Here is a 7,058-nt window from a genome sequence, read left to right as displayed (position 1 = left end):
CTTCCAAGGTCAGTGATTCCACATTGCTTCTCCTTTATTTCTGATAATCAGGCATTCACCTGAAGTATCGAAATATCTGATACTACAATATGGAACAATTATACATCAATGTATGTGAAATCAAGAACGTAATATACTTTCTATTGTGTTTTTAGGAGCATCCTGTAATACGGTAAACTTAGTAGATGAGATGCAAGGAAGAAAGAGGGTAACAAAAAAATTGTTCAAATTGCTCTGAGCACTATGGGACTCAACTGCTGAGGTCATAAGTCCCCTAGAACTTAGAACTACTTAAACCTAACTAACCTAAGGACAACACACACATCCATGCCCGAGGCAGGATTCGAACCTGCGACCGTAGCGGTCGCGCGGTTCCAGACTGTAGCGCCAGAACCGCTCGGCCACCAGCGGCCGGCAAGAGGGTAACAGCGATAATGGTTCGCTGCTGGGCAAAAGGAACATACCTGGTTGAGTATGTACATCTACAGCTACGTGACTAGTCTGCAATTCACACTTAAGTGACTGGCACAGGGTTCATCGAACCACCGTTACACTTTTCCTCTACCTTTCCGATAACCCAAATCGCACTGGAAAAACGAACAGTTAAATCTTTCCGTGCGAGCTCTGATTTTTCTTCTTTTTTACGACTATCATTTCTCCCTGTGTAGGTGGACGTCAACAAAATTTTTTCGCATCCGGAGAAGAAAGGTGTTGACTGAAATTTCGTGAGAAGATTTTGCCGCAACAAGAAAAATCTTTATTTTAATGATTGCCACTCCAACTCGCGTAATATACTCGTGACATTCTCTCCACTATTTCGCAATAACATAAAACGAGCTGCCCCTCTTTGAACTCTTTCGATGTTCTTCGTCAATATTGTCTGGTAAGGATCCCATAGCGATACTGCAGAAGAAGACTAGTAAGCGTAATGTAAGCAATCTTTTTCGTAGATATGTTGCATCTTCTATGCGTTCTGTCAACAAAACACATTGTTGCGTCCCTTCCTCACAGCGTTATCTGCGTGGTCGTTCCAGTTGAAGTTGTTCGTCATTGTAATCCCTAGGTATTCGGCATAATTGACAGGCTTTAGATATGTGTGATTTATCGTGCAACCGAAAATTAACGGATTCTGTTTAGTACTAGTGTGGGTGACCTCACTCTTTTCAGTATTTAGAGCCAATTGCCACTTTCCGCACCATACAGGTATTTTATCCAATTCATTTTGCAGTTGGTTTTAATCTCTGATGACTTTACTAGTCGGTAAACGGCAGCATCATTTGCAAATAATCTAAAATGGCTGTTCAGATTGTCTCGTAAATCCTTTATATAGATTGAGAGCAGCAGACCGCCTACAACATGTTCTTGGGGGATGCCAGATATCAATTCTGTTATACAAGATGACTTTCCGACAGTTACTACGAACTGTGAGCTTTCTGACTGGAAGTAACGGATCCAGTCGCACAACTGAGGCGATCGTCTATAGGCATGTACTTTGATTAAAAGCTGCTTGTGAGTAACGGTGTGAAAAGCCTTCTGGAAATCCAGAAATATGTAATCAATTTAAGATCCCTTGTCGATAGCACTTACTATTTCGTGCAAATAAAGAGCTAGTTGTGTTTCATGATAATTATATTTTCTGAATCCGTGCTGACTATGTGTCAGTAGATCGTTTTCTTCGACGTAATTCATAAAGTACCAACACAGCATCATGCTGGGAGGGAGATTACTCCGATGACAGCAGGTGATGGTTTAGCGCATCGTGGCTTTGGGTCAGACACAGGCCATTGGGTAGTTTATAAGGCTGAAATGGAGAAGGAGATGTAATAACCTTTAGTCTTAGAAGAAAGTGCAGCCAAGATGGTAACGCGTCAGATCTTGTGCTGCAGCTATGGAATGATAATGTGTAGAGGAGTAATAAACCAATGAAGAAAGCATAGCGTGCGAAAATCACGTAGCCTGCCGGTCGTGTCCACACCAACTCATCGTAAGAAGTACAGATTTGATCAAGTAACACAAGTGTCTTATGCAGTCTTATGCGATCAATTATCCTGTCTGACATTAGAGCAGGGCTTAACAACTGGCCGGTTTTGAGCGCGAGTACTCGCGTCTGCTCAGGCACGTGCTCGCGAGCAGGTGCAAGGTCGCGGAGTAGGGAGGAAGGGGAGGGAGGGGAAATGCGCGCGCACGTTTGAATGTGATCTCGCGTTCTTAGCAGATTTAACTAGTCATCTGAATTATTTGAACATTTTACTACAAGGTAAAGATCTGCTAATTACTCATTTCATAGATCGAATACGAGCTTTTAAAATGAAATTGACAGTTTGGGTGAGTCAGCTGGAAACAGGAAACCTAGCTCATTTTCCTAAATTATCATCCATGCAAGATGTTCACAAAGACTGTGAACGTTATTCACATAGTTTAGTTGATCAGCGCTTTCAAGATCTGACAGCACTAGACAGTGATTTTGATCTGTTCTCTCCATATTCAGCGAATATTTAAGAGATTCGTCCTGAGCTGCAGCAAGAAATTATTGACCTGCAGTGTGACAGAATACAGAGACAAATTTCAGAACAAGAAAAACATTTTGGAATTCTACAGACACTTCCCTCAGGATAGATTTCCTCGTTTGCACAAACTGGCGGCTACAATAATATCAATGTTCGGTTCCACCTATGTTTGTGAACAACTGTTCTCTGCAATGAAATGTAAAAGACGCGCCTGAAAAACGCATTGTCTGATCGAAATTTAAACTGCACGCTGCGCCTAAAATGCACAAGAACAATTACTCCGAACATAGACGCAATTGTAAAGGGCAAAAAGTACAAGATAACCGAGAATCCCACACTTCAGTGACACCTTCTATTGTGTAACAGTTCACAAATTAATGCGAATGTAGAGGCATACACTAAGCTAAAAAAATTATGTGGCACGTGTACATTCTCCTTTATTTGTTTCATTTGTCGCAGTAATAATTCGTGAGTGATATCCCTGCAGGTGGCCGCGGATTTACATTGACTGGCGGCAGCTGCCCCACGTGACTCTCCCCACTCTCCGCTCTGGTCCGGTAGTGGGGGTAGCGTGCTCGCGCTGCTCCGTGCTCGCGCCTTGCTGCTCACAGCTTGCTCCGCGAGCACGTATGTTGTGAAGCCCTGCATTAGAGCTTCTTTAATTGTTGAATAAGTGCTTCACGAAGTACTTGCCGCGTCAGATTTGTATCCAGTCTCAAGCTTTCGACGACTTCCCCCGTGGCCACCGGCACAGTAAGCCGTTAGGTACTTCATTTAGTTTGGCGAATTATGTTATGGAAACGCCTCGAAGTAATGGTGCTTCCGCCTGCTACCAGAGATTTTTAAATCGACGTCTACGAATGAAGAACATTGGTAGCGACGCTGATTGTTTAGATGGTAGGCGACTTACGCATATTTATTTGTCCCCTTTCAGCATCAAGCGCCCGTTTCCATGCACCGCTAAGGTTATAGCCAACGTCCCACTTAAAGTCGCTGTTACACATTCTGATCTCGGCGGCTTCTCTGATAACAGAATTCCCGTAGACCGATGCATGAGTTAATATTTCCGTTTCATCAAACATAAAAATTAGTTTATGGGCTATATGATTTGATATTTCATTACACCTATTCTGCAGAGTACTTTGTGACTTGAAGTTCTCCCTAAGGACAGAAAATTCCAAAAGTTTTCGAGCGTTTATTCTCGAAGTCAACATGACGGAATATTCTGTCTGTCGTGAAAACTTCGATGTTGCTGTACTAATAATGCAATTCGCTTCCTTCGCCCGTTGACAACAATGTACAGGGTGATTTCGTGATGATGTTACAAACTTTGATGGGTGATGGAGAAGGGTAAAGGTCTCAATCTGAGTAAGGCACGCTAGTCCAGAAGAGGAATAAGCGAAAATCGACTCCAGTTCCGGCTTAGCATCACACGCTCAAACTAAGGGCCCCCACCCTGAACTTTGAGAACCCTGACAATGACGAATAGATAATGACGATGAGTACTTCCAATACCCTCAGATAATCTATCCTGTTGATGGGCTAATAACGCCTATGTAGCTTGAGGTCAGAGGGACCGAATATCCTAAAGGTACGTTTACATTTGAAAGTCGATGCATGTTGTCAGTGTCAGCCAGAAATCGTGTCTAATGTAAACAGTGAGCCTTATTGTAGACTTTGCAATTGTGAATAAATAACTTAGGCTTCCGTAAGAGCAGCCTGTAAACATTCAACAATTGTAGTTTTAACAAACATTTCATAAAATAAAATACTATTTTATCGAGTAGTGTAAATACAGGGTGTTTCAAAAATGACCGGTATATTTGAAACGGCAATAAAAACTAAACGAGCAGCGATAGAAATACACCGTTTGTTGCAATATGCTTGGGACAGCAGTACATTTTCAGGCGGACAAACTTTTGAAATTACAGTAGTTACAATTGTCAACAACAGATGGCGCTGCGGTCTGGGAAACTCTATAGTACGATATTTTCCACATATCCACCATGCGTAGCAATAATATGGCGTAGTCTCTGAATGAAATTACCCGAAACCTTTGACAACGTGTCTGGCGGAATGGCTTCACATGCAGATGAGATGTACTGCTTCAGCTGTTCAATTGTTTCTGGATTCTGGCGGTACACCTGGTCTTTCAAGTGTCCCCACAGAAAGAAGTCACAGGGGTTCATGTCTGGCGAATAGGGAGGCCAATCCACGCCGCCTCCTGTATGTTTCGGATAGCCCAAAGCAATCACGCGATCATCGAAATATTCATTCAGGAAATTAAAGACGTCGGCCGTGTGATGTGGCCGGGCACCATCTTGCATAAACCACGAGGTGTTCGCAGTGTCGTCTAAGGCAGTTTGTACCGCCACAAATTCACGAAGAATGTCCGGATAGCGTGATGCAGTAATCGTTTCGGATCTGAAAAATGGGCCAATGATTCCTTTAGAAGAAATGGCGGCCCAGACCAGTACTTTTTGAGGACGCAGGGACGATGGGACTGCAACATGGGGCTTTTCGGTTCCCCATATGCGCCAGTTCTGTTTATTGACGAAGCCGTCCAGGTAAAAATAAGCTTCGTCAGTAAACCAAATGCTGCCCACATGCATATCGCCGTCATCAATCCTGTGCACTATATCGTTAGCGAATGTCTCTCGTGCAGCAATGGTAGCGGCGCTGAGGGGTTGCCGCGTTTGAACTTTGTATGAATAGAGGTGCAAACTCTGGCGCATGAGACGATACGTGGACGTTGGCGTCATTTGGACCGCAGCTGCAACACGGCGAACGGAAACCCGAGGCCGCTGTTGGATCACCCGCTGCACTAGCTGCGCGTTGCCCTCTGTGGTTGCCGTACGCGGTCGCCCTACCTTTCCAGCACGTTCATCCGTCACGTTCCCAGTCCGTTGAAATTTTTCAAACAGATCCTTTATTGTATCGCTTTTCGGTCCTTTGGTTACATTAAACCTCCGTTGAAAACTTCGTCTTGTTGCAACAACACTGTGTTCTAGGCGGTGGAATTCCAACACCAGAAAAATCGTCTGTTCTAAGGAATAAACCATGTTGTCTACAGCAGACTTGCACGTTGTGAACAGCACACGCTTACAGCAGAAAGACGACGTACAGAATGGCGCACCCACAGACTGCGTTGTCTTCTATATCTTTCACATCACTTGCAGCGCCATCTGTTGTTGAAAATTGTAACTACTGTAATTTCGAAAGTTTGTCCGCCTGAAAATGTACTGTTGTCCCAAGCATATTGCAACAAACGGTGTATTTCTATCGCTGCTCGTTTAGTTTTTATTGCCGTTTCAAATATACCGGTCATTTTGGAAATGCACCCCTACCTGATAGTGAAAAACGTAAAGTTACAGCAAGTCTTTTTGTTACGATAATAGCTTTTCTGAATTTGGTATCTTGCCTTTATATAAGTGGACCAATTTTACAAACAAGGTTATCGGAATGAACTGCCTTCATTCTTAAGAAATTCGAAAACTGCACTAGAGCCTCAATATGCAGGTCAGCCTAACTAACTGTAGACAGTGAATTTCTCAAGTCTCAAAACCCACTTCCGAACCCACACAGAACGTCTTTTCTTCATTTCTGCCATCTGTAGAATAATTACACAGTGCACTATTCCGGGTTTCAATGCTTTCAACATGGCGAGCAGAATGAAACAGATGTACAACACAGTGTGTGTCATGCACTAACTTTCAGGTGTTTACATACCTGAGCGTGCCGTGCATTTATTACAAAGTACAGCACTTCGGGAACTTTCATACACATATCCGTGACATAAATTCCTAGTGATTTCCGTCGGTATTTAAACAGGCAGATCGATTTTCTGTTCGACACTCGAAATATATTTCCGGTGAGTAGTGGCAGATGTAAACGCACCTAAGTCTACAAAAGCAATCCGTCTTCAGGCCACAAGTGGCCCATCTGAAGCATCCGACCGCCGTCTCATCCTCAGATGAGGATGCGGATAGGAGGAGCATGTGGTCAGCACACCGCTCTCCCGGTCGTTATGGTGGTTTTCTTTGACCGGAGCCACTACTATTCAGTCGAGTAGCTCCTCAATTGGTATCACGAGGCTTTCACCGCGAAAAATGGCAACAGTGCATGGCAACCCGGACGCTCACCCATCCAAGTGCCGGCCACGCCCGACAGCGCTTAACTTCGGTGATCTCACGGGAACCGGTGTATCCACTGCGGGAAGGCCGTTGCCACAGTAATAATTAATTTATATTTATCCGCACATGTTCAACAAGCTCTTACACTTACAACAGTTGTTAAAAATGGCGTCCCACACCGTCAGTGCAGGCATGGCGCTGGCGCACCAAGTTTCGTCGTATCCGATCTAACATCCCAGGTGCCGTTTGAACAGCGTAGCAGGCGGGCAGAATTGTCGCGAGGAGTTTGTGGTGAGCGCCTCACTCACAAGAATTTTCACGTGTTCTCACAAGTAGAAATCAAATGGGGTGAGATTAGGCAAATGTGCTGGCTACGGAACGGGACCTCCTCTGCCTATCAAGCATTCAGGTAATGTCT

General features: G+C 44.1%; 1 pseudogene; it reads right to left on the bottom strand.

Annotated features, from left to right (window-relative positions):
• Positions 1–6,617: 6,617 nt before the first annotated feature.
• On the bottom strand, positions 6,618–6,735 carry LOC126208476 (5S ribosomal RNA; annotated as a pseudogene).
• Positions 6,736–7,058: the final 323 nt, after the last annotated feature.

Source organism: Schistocerca nitens, chromosome 1 (assembly GCF_023898315.1).
Source record: "Schistocerca nitens isolate TAMUIC-IGC-003100 chromosome 1, iqSchNite1.1, whole genome shotgun sequence".
Taxonomy (NCBI): Eukaryota; Metazoa; Arthropoda; class Insecta; order Orthoptera; family Acrididae; genus Schistocerca; species Schistocerca nitens.
This window is presented reverse-complemented; position numbering and strand designations above follow the sequence as displayed.